Below are 14,849 nucleotides of genomic sequence, written 5' to 3' on the forward strand. Positions count from 1 at the left end.
AAAAGACTACCAAACCAAGCTTTAGTGTGCAATTTGAAAAAGAGGTCTGGTGGCTTGGTACATTCGAGGTACCGAAGGAGGCACATGAGGTATTGACATGGATGTTTGAGAGGACTCCCTGGATAACAGATGTAATCAAAAAGCAAATTGATGGTAGATGTAAAAAACATAGAAAATTTCAAGGTGGATTGGCATCTTGGGGGATATTTTAAGACAATTAAATGCATGATGGGTTATGCTCAAGGCGCGATATCAAGATGGCCTTGTCCATACTGCAATGCTAGGTCCCAAGAAAGGGAAGAAGCAACAGGAAGATGCAGTGGATCCAACCGAGTCAACTGATGATGAAGATGAGGAACAACCAAATGCAAGATGGGTGGAAGGTGTCATGTCTCCTGATATGCTAGGAGAACCAAATAGGAATTTAAATTGGAGCCCCATCATTAATTTTCCACTAAAGAATATTCACTTTTGCACACTTCATGCATTCATGAGAATCTTCGATCGATTGCTTAAGTGCCATATCGATTATGCATTCACAATGCCTACACAAGAGAGGAAAGTTGCGACTTGGTAAATTAGAGCATCTTTTGAATTCTCTAGGCTGCCATGGCGGAAACATGAAAATTGAAGTGAATAAGCAGGCCTCTAGTATGGCATATGACGTTGCAAAAGGTCTCCATGACTGGATCAAAGGCAAGGAGATTTTTGGAGAAGCCGGCAAACATAGAGAATTCAAAGAAGACTTGGGGACTCTAGAGGAGAGACTTGTGTGCAATCACCACAAATGTAGATTGTCCAATGCCAGCTCTTGTAAAATATGCCCAAAAAGCTTTGGATAAATTTCAATAACATGGTTCGTATTATGAATCAAAGTAGCACAACTGCCCAAGAACGAGCATCATTCCAACAACATATCATAGAATTCACCAAAAGTGTGCTAGGTGCTTGGGGAGAGAGTAACGTAACACACTATATGGTAAGTTGTACAGTAAAAAAATAAACTGGTATTTTAACCTAGAATTTTTCTAATTAAATTCTATTGTCATGTGTACAGCACATAGTTTATGCGCGTTGGTGAAAACATTCCTACATTGCGCAGCACCATAGGTGGCAACACCCTACTACCAGGACAGGGTCCCCTACCTACCCGGGAGGAACTTGATACACATGTACCACAGCAATAGGAGGCGGAGGATTCAGACTATGAGAGAGACCAAGAGGAGGTTCTTGCAATTGCGCGCAAGCGTAGAAAGGTCAAGCTCTTCAATCCAAGGAAGTCCCAACCTCGCCAATGCACCAATATAACACAAAGATCTCCAAGGAGAAGGATGCGCCAAGGGCATAGGGCTCTACAAGAAATCAAGTTTTATTAGAGGAACAGTGAGTTGCTGATAAGAAGAGCCCCTTTCGCTTGCACAGTGAAGGAGATTCTCCAATGATATAGAACAGAGTTCCGTGTGCAGGGGATTGCCCTTGAAGCATGGTTTGCAAGAAGCCTCCCCGAGGCTTACCTTGTTGGGCTTGAAGAAGACACCAACCTCCTTGCAATACATGCAAAGAGAATTACCATTCTACCAAGGACATGCAACTAGCTCGCTGCATTCGAGGTGAGCGAGACACGATCTAGAGATCATAGATGTTAACCTTCTTTTTGAAGCAACTCTTTTGTTTCAAACCCCCCTTTGTAACAAGCCTATCTTGCTTTCATTTGTAACCTTCTGATAATTAAAATTTTAAGTTTCTCTTACACTGTCTCAGTGTCATCATGTTTGTTTAACATGGAGTGTCTATCATGTGCCGATTTGTCACCCAATGAATTAGAAATGCTCCTGGAGGATTGAGGAAGCTGTGCCAGAATAGTGCGAATTTGGCCTCTGCAATGGTGATGTAGGCTCAAAATTCGCACTGTTCTGGCACTTCTCCCCTAGCCTCTCAGGATCATTTTCTGATGCATTTATAATGAAGTTGAGCACACTAATTGTGAGAAACAGTAGTTTACAAGATAAAAACACCTTTAATCATGTGTAGATGTATGAATGTGAGTGGGGATGTGAAGGTATGAATGTGGATGTGGAAATGGAAGTATGGAAAGTTGGCACCCTTCATTCGGATCAAGGGGGGAGCATATGTCCAAGGAATTTCATCCATATATGGCTGAAAAATGCATAAGGCATCAATGTACAATGCCATACACACCTCAAAAAAATGGTGTGGCTAAGAGGAAGAACATGTCTCTCATGGAGATGGCACAATGTATGTAGAGAAATTGAATGCTCAACCGAGTGCTGAAATTCAACCTTTGCAGGTGCAAAATCAACCTGCAAATTAGACTTTTGATGAGGCAATTATTGAGGATGTAGTGGATGAGGAGAGAGTAGCCATAGAAGAATCTAGGTGTATGCCAAAATGGCTTGTGCAGACATTGAGGGATAGCAAGTTGGCAGCTCCTTTACCTAGCAGAACTCATACAGGTTCTCATCATGTAGATCATTCTCATGTGGATCATGTTCTCATTTCTACTTTATGTAATGAGGAGGAACATGTTTCCTTTGAGGAAGAACATGATGATGATCATTGGATGCATGCTATGCAGGATGAGTATAACTCTATACTCATCAAGAATGACACCTGACATTTGACAAATCCACCTCATGGCAAGAAGGCCATTGGTACTAAGTGGGTTTACAAGTTAAAATACAAAGAAAATGGTAGCATTGATCACTACAAGGCCAAATTTATTGCGAAGGGGTATGCTCAGCAAAAGGGAATTGATTATGATGAGACCTTTGCACCCACATCTTGTATGACTGCCATTAGGTGTCTCATTGCTTTGGTAGCACATCATGGGTGGAATGTACATCAGTTGGACATTAAGATTGCATTCTTGAATGGTGATTTACATGAGGAGGTGTATGTATCGCAGCCTCCTGGTTTTGATGTGAAAGGAGAAGAGTCTAAAGTATGCAGGTTGAAAAAGGCTCTTTATGGCCTTAAGCAGGCTCCTAGAGCATGGTATGAGAAGATTCATGGAAACTTGGTTGAAAATGATTTTTGCAACAGTCCAACAGAGAGTACCCTCTATTGTGAAGAGGAGTAAGGACATATTTTTGGTCACCATTCTATACGTTGATGACATGCTGCTCATCATGGGACCTGATATAGATTAGATTTCAGCCTTTAAGGCTGATTTGCAGTCATCGTTTGAGATGTCAAATTTGGGGCCCTTGCATTATTATTTGGGGATTTAGTTTATGCAGCGTAATGATGGCATTATCATGCTACAGTCTAAATATATACAAAAGCTATTAAAGAAGTTTAATCTTGAAGACTATAAACCTGTGTGGCTACACCTATGGAGACAGGTACTCAACTTAGTCTTCAAGATGTAGGAGACTCTTTTGATGCTAGTTTGTATCAGCAGGCTGTTGGATCCCTTCTTTATGTATGCAACACGAGGCCAGATATACAGTATGTGGTCTCACACTTGAGCAGATTTATGCTGCATAGCCCAGGTACAAAGCATTGGCAGGCTGTCAAGTGGGTTTTTCGCTATCTGCAGGGCACTCATTATTTTGGATTGTTTTATCCAAAGGGGGGTGAGTCACAGTGGCATGCTTTTAGTGAGTCACAGTGGCATGCTTTTAGTGATTTAGATTGAGCTAGATGTTATGACACACGAGTGTCCACTAGTGGGTTTTTCTTTCGCCTTGGTGATTCATGTATATCATGGCTCGACAAGAAGTAGCCTACAGTGGCCACTTCGAGCTGTGAAGCTAAGTACAGGCTCAGTACAGGGCAGCTTTTACAGCTACACTTGAGTGTGTGTGGCTCAGATGTCTTATGGGGCTAATTTGGGTGTTGGATAGTCGTCTAGCACTACGATTTTCACTAGTAGCTAGAGTGAATTAGCAGTTGCAAGGAACCCAAGGTTTCATGTTCGCACTAAGCACATTGAGATACATTACCACTTTGTCAAGGAAAGACTCTCTGCAAAACAGAGATCAGCTTGGTCTATGTGCCTACACATGACATGGTAGATTTATTCACAAAGGCTCTTCCTCGTGAAAAGTTTAAAGCTTTTCGTAAATCTTTGGGCTTACTTCCTTTTCAGGATTGATCAGCCATACCCTGTACATGTTCACATTATCACTCCAGGGGGGATTTGTAGCATTATATGGTAGTGATGTGTGTGAACACACTTAGGACCACCGGGGCACTCTTTCCCTCACTAGGAGGTTTTTTTCCCCCGTGCGTATGTACACCCTCTTATCTACTCATTTTGGGGTGTGTACTTATCTTTTGTATTTGGCACACAATTGTTTATTCTAATCTAGTGAGTTTGTGTGCTCTCAAGCTTCTCTATCGTGTGTGTGTGTGTGCATTATTATTGTAACCCTAACCCTAATTCCAACATTATTTGTTTTAGGATTTTGAGGCAATGTGATAAGTTTACAAAAACACAAAAAATATATCTCCTAGAAATTTAAATTCAGAAAGACACACTTACTGCATGAAGTAAAGTTTGCACAAAAAAAAGACACGTTTGTAGAGAAGATAGTCGAGTGCTCCAAAGCTCCAAACACAACTTGCGCATGTGAAAAATGAACCACTCCCTCCCCTTTTAAAGCCTCATGGTTTCTAAATTTAGAATATATTAAAATTATTTTCCATTGAAAAAAGAATAACCCTACTAAGGCACCCGTTAAGAAGTCCAAGCTAGTTCATTTTTTATTGTCACGCTCTAGCAAATGGAGCTTCTAATAAGTAGTCCTAGAAATTCACAACCCTTTTGCCCTTGTATCTCACTAACACCTTCTGTAAACACAAATTTGAATGTTAATGAACAAACCCCTTATTCTAGACGGTACTCAAGAAGAGTTTCTTTTGATGTTGTCGAACAAGAACCACAACAGCTTAATGGGAATGGAAGAGCAGAAAGCATCGACAACAAGAGAAAGAAATGTGGGAAGGAAATGTAAATGAACTAAGTGAGGGCACAATGATCGCGGTTCTTGCTACCAACGATGAAAATGATAATCCATTTTGGCTTACAAAAGTCACGTTTTCAAAGATCAGAATGTATTGAATGTTGTGGAAGTGCATTGGTATCGAGACAACTTGAGAAGATCCATTGAAAGGAAAGTACGATCCTGAGATGCTAAAACAAAACAGAAAGGGGAGGAAAGCAGGAAGTTATCGCCGTGTGGACACGCTCAATCTAGAGGATGTAGAAATCCTTGTGTATGGATTTGATTTTCAAAAATCTGTTCACTTATGCAAGACAATCGTAGAGATGTTGAAACAAAAGGTCAAAGATCTCTCGTAGTTCCAACGAGAAGAATTTGTTTTATACAATTATTATAATGTTTTTTATCCTCAAATTTTCATGGAATGTGATGGTTTTGGTTTGGTCCAAATCAAGTCTTTTTTTGAGAGTTGTCTTGATTTTAAGTAATCGAATGTATTCTAAAATGTCTGAAAATATAGCAATATTTAAACATTTTTTAAAGCCCACCTACATAAAAAGTGATTTATTTTAAAAAATCTCTGAAAAGTAGTCCTTTTTTTTAAATATGTTTTTTGGCGAAATGGACTTAAGTTATCGTTTCCATAATTTTTTTATCGTTTTTCATGACTCAGTGTTTTGTATAACATATCACCACTTTGGATCAATTCAATCGACATGAAACACAATATAAAATCACAAAGCAAAGGGGTTACACTTTCATTATATTATATCATGATCTACCTGATGTGATTGGTTGGGTTACTAACCTGTTGTGACAGTGTTTTGAGGTAGTACGAAAGTATCTTTCTCATCATTCCAAAACTTGATGGAATCATTTGAAAAACCCATTTGGATGTTTCTTTAAATGGTTGCTCGAGCATCTCTATATATCACCTTTTCCTTGAGCCATTTAACATTAAAGATGAATAGACGAAATGCTATAAACCCAACCTCAAGAATATCTTGAATAGTTCCACAATACTTAAGATTGTTCTCTATAACATTGGTATCATGTCTAGTAGCTCAGATTTCTTGCTCTCAAAAGTTTCTATCACACCACAATCAATTGTGTTTCTTTTAGAATCCACACACTCCATGCGAAAGTGCCTTCCCTTTGACCATATTGCATTATATAGTTTGTACTAACATTAAATAAAAGCATGATATTTAGTATAGTGCATTAAACAAGGTATATAACAATTGAAGCATGAGACAGAGATGAAGAATATACTTAATTGAGGGTCACATCCTCATGCATACTCATGCTTTTCTCTTGTCATCATCTCTCCATTTTTTGATGCCATCAATGTTTCCTTATAAAGCCATTATATATTAATCATATTTGGGAGAGGTTCTACGCCGGGTGGAAATGGCAAGTGTCTATTTTCTCTTCTAAAAGCTCCTCTCATCCTTTTGTTTATTAATTGCATCCTTGTATCTCCCAATCCACTTCTCCATGATAAGACTATTTAGAATGTAAAATGTATTCACCTTTTTACGTAATTCTATATCCATTCTTCTTTGCCTTGTGGCACATTAGTGATTAGTCGGTCATCCTCCTCATTGCTCCACAATTGTGGCATGGAAGGATCTATTCGAGACAGATGTTCTCAGATATACACAAGAGACTCTAGCATCAACCATGCCTCTGCCATGCTTACTTCTAGCTTGCTCGTTGTCTCACAAAGTTCTTTAAGGTTTTCATGAACCTTTCAAGAAAAAACATCCATTGAATATAAAACACCACCACAAAGTTCCATTTCATCAACCAAATGCACCACAAGTTGTGTATGATCAAGGAAAGTTTTCCTTGATCATACACATTGCGTCAATAGCATAATTTAAGACAAGTCATCTCAATGGGTCTAGGATCTATCTTCTTTAAGAGTAAGTGCCTACATACATAGCAATCATGTGTACTATTTATTATACATAACTTAAGAATACTAAATATTAAATAGTACTTAGATAGTGAATTCAAGAGCATATTCATACCTCACCAAGCTTCCCATTTTGTAAATAGCCTCTCTCACCTTTTGTCTCTACAACCACCTATAGCTATTGGAAGAATAAACTATGCATAGAAAAAAATAAAAATTATGTACCATAAAGAGAAAATGAATAAAAGAATATTTGAATACCTATAATATCTTGTGCCAATCATGTGTCTTGAGGCCATATAATTGTACCTCTCCTTTCTTATTGGTCTTTGTGAAGGCACCCTTCAATGAATGCATTACTCCCATTGGTGTACGAAAAGAGACAATCACACTTTTCACCTTATTGTGTTCCTTCTTGGTTAATACCCATGGTGCATTTGGTATGACCAGTTTACCACTCTCATCTACAATTGGCCATGCACTTTAAAGGTATCCAATCTTTTGTAAGTCATCCCTTTCACCCTTGGTATCTCTTTTACCAATTAAATGGTCCTAAAAATTTGTTGCCACATTCTTGAAGATGTGCATGAGGTCTAAGAGATGATTGATGTTCAACTCACACCAATATGGAAGTCAAAAGAAGATTGAGTGTCTTGAAATCCCATCGGGTGGTGGATTTGGGTTGCTTCTCCATGCCTCAAACCAATGTCTACCTCTCATCACAAGTGGTGAGACATCGTGTGGCACATACTTCGGATGTGAAGAAGGGATAAATTGATGATGTTTGTCATACACCACCTTCTTTAGTGTAGAGGGTCTTTCCAAAACAAGTGATGGCCCCCCACAAATCGAACATGCATGATGTCTAGAGGTTGTAAAACCTATTATAAAATTAAGATAATTGAGAGTTAAGGTATTGATAAGGCAAGTTTAAAGTTAGGAAAATCAAGTTTGTACCTAAGCACTCTAATAGCCTAGGATACTACGTGCATCATCTAAAGAAAAACTTCTTTCACCTCCACCTCATGCCTATTTATTGTCCTTAAGACATCATACAATTTGATACCTCACCATAGTACCTCAAGCTCCTCAATCAAAGGCTTGAGGTACACATCCATGTTCTTCACCTTATACTTGCCTGGCATAAGGAGAGCAAGCATGATGTGACCTTTCTTGATTTCCAGCCATGGAGGGAGGTTATAATTCACCAATACAATATGCCAAATAGACCATAGCCCTAAAGCCAAATAGACCATAATATAGCCCTTAAGCCAAATGGGTTAACACCATCCATGGCTAAGCTAAGACGTAAGGGATCATCTTTAAACTCTGGCCATTGATGCTCCACATGTTGCCATGCTAGTGAATTAGATGTGATCCTCATGATGCCAATGGTTGAGAGATGAGTTACATGCCACATCATGAGCTCCACAACCTTCTTACATCTAAACATGTGTTGGATGCAAGGAATGATAGGAAAGTGTCTCAACACTTTTCAGGGAATTTTGTCTCCTTGCAAATCATCTCTATATCGACACTCTCCACATTGTAGATATTTTGTTGCATCTTTATGAACTCCTCTAAATAGCATGCAATCATTAGTACATGCATGTATTTTTGTATAATCCATACCTAACATAGAGAGAAATTTGTGAGCCTCATCTCATGATTCTGGCAATAGATTTTGAGGAGGAAGAATCTTCTTGAGAAGCCTGCAACATAAGATAATGAATCACATGCTAATTAGCAAGAGACATTTGTCTTGATTGAATCTTACCTAAGTAGACTTGTAACACTTGTATCACTCCATTCATAAGTTGTTTCCTGGTTTAATAACTCCAAGTTGGTTTGGAGTGTAGAGTATGAACATCCCTCATACAATGGGGTGCTTGCCTCTCTGTGCAAGGTTTTCTCCTCTTGTTATATTGGAGTTTTCTCTCCATCATCTATAATATCCCATTGAAATAAGTCATCCACCATCTCTTCCATGATGAAATTCTCTTCCTCCTCATGTGGGAATGATGGAGGCTATTATTGGGTGACCGCTGCCTAATATGCTTGTGATGATATTCTAGCTGGTGCACAGGATGGTCATATGGATAGGCTGCAGTCAAATAATCAGATGTTAGTTCCCTGCTGACAATCCCCACTCCATTGATCACTAGTGTACCAGATTTGGACTTCACGACTTGTGATTCGGATACGCATTCTAACTATGGTGTATACGCATATAGGTGTGATGATAATGCTCAAAGTTTAGACGTGTAGTCATATCCGATGTTCTTCTAGATAGTCTGTCTGATTATGTCGATGGTCCCGACTGATTAGAGTTCAACATCAACTCTTGTACCAACCCTTCAATAGATGTTCTAAGCTCGTGTGGAGGATTCCCACGTACCTGTACATAGTATGTGCACCGCCTTGGAATTACACTATGATATATATTCTGTGTATGACACTGGCCCTATGCTTGTGGGTTTGAGTTCTCAAATTGGGAATCCGACCCACCAGGTGTTCCTAGTGTTAGCACATGTGTGCATGCACTCCATGTGCACACACCCTTAGTAGGAGGGTAGCATCCACTAACATTAGCACTAAGATAGAGTGAAATTACTTCATTAGGGGGTAATTGTCCATTCAAGAAAAGGGGGTTACAAGCATGAGGAGTGGTTGAAGGTTACATATAGGAGAGTGAGGAACACCCATGGAGGTTACATAGGAGAGTGGAAACACCCACATGCTTGGGGGGTTACACTAAAGATTGGGCTAGTGGAGTAGCCCAAGAGTCACTCATCTATTGCTATGTAAAATACCCCACCCCATTGTATTGGGTACAAAATGAAGAGAGGAGATGATAATATAATCCTATGATTATGCCCCAATTATGCGTGTTCATTAATTCTTGTTATGCCTTAATTAATTAAGTTCATTGAGTTATTAAGCATGTTATGCTAGGGGGTTATTATGTTCATGGGTGTGTTAATCTCCCTCTCTCTCATATCCCATGTAGAGGAAGCTTTAATGGAAACCTCCCTCTTTCTTTCTTTATCTCTTTCTTTCTTTGCAATTAATACCCTGTTAGGGAAATGGCCGTAACACTTTCTCCCACCCATGTCACTTCCATCCCTTAAAGCTCATCCTCTTCCAAGGAATGTGCTATTCTCTCCCTCTCCTTTGCTCTCAAACTTTCATGGAAAGCTTCATCTCCTTCTCCTTTACTCTCAAGCTTTACATGAAGGATCCATCTATGCTTTAAGGTGCGATTTTCTCTTCCTTCCCCTGTCTTTCCTTTCTTTTTCTCCTCTCTCCTTGCCTCACCTTAACCCTAGCTTCTAAATAGAAGTGCCAATAACACTATTGCGAGCAAAATAGGTAACTAACGAGGGTCACCTAAAAAGATTCCCTCCCAAAATGTGTGAAATCTCAAAAATGGCTTAAAAACATAGTTTTTTGAAAACACATCTAGGATTTCATGTATAAATTTTTCAAAAAACATAGTTTTTTGAAAACACATCTAGAATTTCATGTATAAATTTAAAAATTACCTAAATTTTGCTATTTTTTTCAACATTGAGAACACGTATGACCTTCGTAGATTTATAAACTACTGTTATTTGTGACATAAAAATAAACTTGACTTAAAAAATGATATAGGAGTCTACATAACTTAAAGAAATATCAATCTTTTCTAAATAAAAATTTATTTTATAAATTTCATGAATGTAAGACACTTTTTTTATTGGACTTTCCTGGGAAAAATTCTACCACTATGCATAAATATGCACATTATTTGACAAGTACTCAAAAAATATTAGAATACATAACAATATAAGCTCTATAATTTATGAAAAAATATACAAACATCCTTGAGTGTATTTCTAGACCCAAATAGCAAAGCCTTTAGTATAAACTTACCTTGACAGTTTGCATGACATAATTATTTGCTTTATTATTTATAATCAGATAGTCGGCATGATATACAACCAATGCTAAGAGTTTAAAGAGGTCAACTTATAAGTGTGCAAAGGTAGACTTCTATTCATATATATATGCAGAAGATGGTAACTATGGAGACTGTGAGTACACCTAAGCATGTTAAAAGAGTAGAAAATTGAAATATTTTTTGGACGGGATAATTTTAGAGGCAGACATCATATAGCCTATGGGTGTAAATTTTGACCCACATAGGCCTTTGTTTTCATGAAGTAAATTCATGTTATACAGTATGGATAAGGGTGGCGGGACGAAAGTATAGCCTATACCATGTACATATGTGGTGGTGGCAAAAATTCATAGTATGCATATGTTGATGTTTGATCCAGATAGCCATTATCATGAATGTAGGTGACGGTATACCTAAGAGTAGTGTAGGAATGAGCTCTAGTTATAATTATTTAGAGTGCATGTGAAGGATGTTGAGAGATGGTATGTCTAAGGGTAGTGTAGAATGAACTCTGGTTATAATTATTTGGAGGACATGCGAAGAATGCTGAGAGATGCAATCTTCGCTCATGACATTGCATAACGTTGCTACAAAACATCATGTATTGTAAAAAATTTGATCTTTTGCATAGAAAGTTGATGTTTTGCATCGAGTTGATGCAAAACATCAACTTTTAGCTTAAAAATTGATGTTTTGTATCGAGTTGATGCAAAACATTAACTTTTCCATAAAGCTCGATGTTTTGCGTCAAAGTTGATGCAAAACTCGATGTTTTGCATCAAAGTTCATCAAGTTTTATGAAAAAGTTGATGTTTTACATCGAGTTGATGCAAAACATCAACTTTTCCATAAAACTTGATGTTTTGCATCAAAGTTGATGCAAAACATCAAGTTTTGTGGGAAGTTAATGTTCTGCATAACGTTGCTACAAAACATCATGTATTGTAAAAAATTTGATCTTTTGCATAGAAAGTTGATGTTTTGCATATAAAGTTAATGTTTTACATAAACTTAATGCAAAATATCAAATTTTCATAAAAGTTGATGTTTTATATCAAGTTAATGAAAAACATCAACTCTTAGATGAGAAGTTCTTACTCAACATTAAGTTGGTCGCAAATGTTGTAGCTAAAACATCTTTACCATGTGTAATAGCCAGTAGGATTTGAACCTAAGTCATTGCCTGATATTTTACAAAAAAGTATTTTGGAAAGTATAAACTTTTGTTTCTTAAAGTAAGTTTTTTTATGCCTTTTAAACTCATTTAATAAGTAAAATTACCATTTAACTCCTTTTGTCACATCAAGGACACATCTTCTTTAAAAATGAGTATGTAATTATTTTTCAAAAGTAGACAACTTTTAAATAACTTATTCATGATATTTTAAAATTCATTTGTATGTAACAAACTCTTTTTAAAAAAGTATATATTATCAATTAAGAAATTGTGATACTCAAGAGCTTCAAAATGGATTTTAATAGTACTCTCATCAAGAGCCAAAATAGGGTTTTATAATATATGCAAAAGCTTTATACATAAATCTCTATGCATAAGCTTGTGCATAAAGTTCTATGCATAGTTTTACATTGAAAGCCTTTATGCATAGGCTTCATGTATAGGTTATGCCATAGCTTTATGCATAGCTTAATGAATAGAGGCTATATCTCGGGGGGTTCACCTAAAAATATGTACGTATAGCACGTGAGTTCAAATGAAGGGGCTTTTTAATTCAAATTTCTTTGGTAAAGTTATAGAAATACATTTACAGAAGGGGATTTTTAAATTGATTCTTTTTTTAAAACCCGTAAGTTCATAAAGAAAAACGGGTCATGTTATTCATGAAAAATTCACAAGTAATGGGATTTTTTAAATACCCCTTAAATGCATATGTGATACGTAGGGTTTCTTAGTAGTGCACCCCCTGAGGACTATATGCATATGCTATGCATAAAGCCTTTATATGTAAAGCTTATGTGCATAGGCTTCATACCTAGGTTATGTAGAAAAGCTTTATGCATAGGCTTCATGCCTAGGTTATGTAGAAAAGCTTTATGCATAGGCTATGCATAAAGCCTTCATATGTAAAGCCTTATGCATAAGTTTTATACACAAAGGCTTTACGTATAAAGGCTTTATGCATAAAGCTTACAAAGAGGCTTTATACTATGATACAAAGTTGGGGTGTTGACTTCGATCACTTCTTAGAATCAAAACACACTTGTATGAAACCTCACAGCCTCCTCACCTCCCTTTCTCTCCCTAGGTTAAGATAAAAATAAACACATCAAAGGTGAGATCATAATTCATGGAAGGAAAGATGAAAGGCTCAGGAGAAGCAAGAAATTCTACCAGTCTTGGAGCTCCAAACAAGAGGGCAATTCTTTGTTGTGGAAGAAAATCTTCCGACTCAGGATTATGTGAATGGAAACATATGGGGAATGTTGGTAAGGTTCATCCGTTTGAATTGGGCGATTTGGATGGAACATCTTAAAGTAAAAGAATATAGCAATCACTTACAAGAGGTTAAGATACATGGGATTTGCTTTTTGATAAGAGATTAAGAGGAATTAATCATTATTAAGAAGAAATAATGGTGGCCAAAAGTCTATAAAAACAGAGATACATAGAGAATTGCAGTTTTAAATCCATATACATTGTACAAAAGAGGATCACATAGGTATAATATAGAAATTGAAGAGAGCTTCGCGTCTATATAAAAACTTTCGAAAAATGGGCAACCGAGCAAAAAGTTATGAGCAACTTACCACAAGACTATAAAACTGCGAAAATTCACCTAAAACTTAGTTGGGAGAAATTCTGATCATCAATGAAGTAAAGGATTAAGAAATTAGTTACATGAGTGGAAAGAGCATATAAAGAGCTTCCTAGCCATAGGATCAATTTTAAAAACCAATACCCGAGTGATGAGTAATTACCGATTGAAATTTGGGTATTAGACCACAAAAACTGCACTTCCCTCTCTTTGCATGAAACCTTAATTTTCACATAGCCTCTTGCCTTTCATCTCCTTCATGATTCAAGCTAGAGGTTAAGGGTTAACATTGCTCAGCGGACAATCATAAAGATTTACCTATGGTCCCAAAAGTCTTTCCACATGCTCATTACACACTCTCTCCCCCTCCAAAATCAATCCTCAACGACAAACTTTTTATTTCCAAACACAAACATTAAACTTTCCTTGTTTAACTAATTATTACAAAGTCTATAACTTACCATTTCAAAGATAAATGCAGCTTGTAAATTTCCATGTAGATGGTGCTAAAATTGTGAATTTTTTTCAAAATTCCTAATTTTGTCTTAATTATTATTATTCTAGTGTAGTGTTACAAAACTCCACATTTTGGATGATAGGAATGATTCTTTGGAGCTATCTCTTCCAAACATCTTGCCCCTCATCAGAACATGTTATCTTACACAACGCTAGTCTAGAATGGTTTCAAACATATGGATGGTTATGACATATTTTATACCTTATATTCACAAAAGCATATAATACCCCTCGCATGGTATTATTAAGTCATACCAGTATATTTGTAAACATCTAATAACTGTGCTTACATATTTACTGAATGGTTTTGACTTAGAGCACATAGAATATTCACAATTTGTAGAGATCAAGGGGAATGGGCACAATTTGAGTCGTATTTTGATTCTTAAAAGCCACCACTAACACTTAAGGGTGATGAAAAGGGATGAAGAAGATATGCATCCACTAACATACCCAATAAACAACCTTTTAACTACTAGGCTAGTACCTTGTTATCCCACTAACTACTAGGTTAGTACCTTCACCCGCTCCTAACTCACCCTATTCAGTGTTATAAAAAACATACTAACATTTCTTATTCTTCTCCACATTTGGATTTTCCCGCTAACCCGAGTTACTTGCCCAAGAGCAAGCCCTGGTTAGTCCATTATAGAATGTTCATCATTCACTAGGAAGCTCCTAGAGATGGTGAAGGATTCCACATGGGTAGTAGCGATGTAAGCCTT

This window comes from Cibotium barometz, chromosome 2 (genome assembly GCF_041138505.1).
Source record: "Cibotium barometz isolate CiBa-2024 chromosome 2, ASM4113850v1, whole genome shotgun sequence".
In the NCBI taxonomy this organism is placed as follows: Eukaryota; Viridiplantae; Streptophyta; class Polypodiopsida; order Cyatheales; family Cibotiaceae; genus Cibotium; species Cibotium barometz.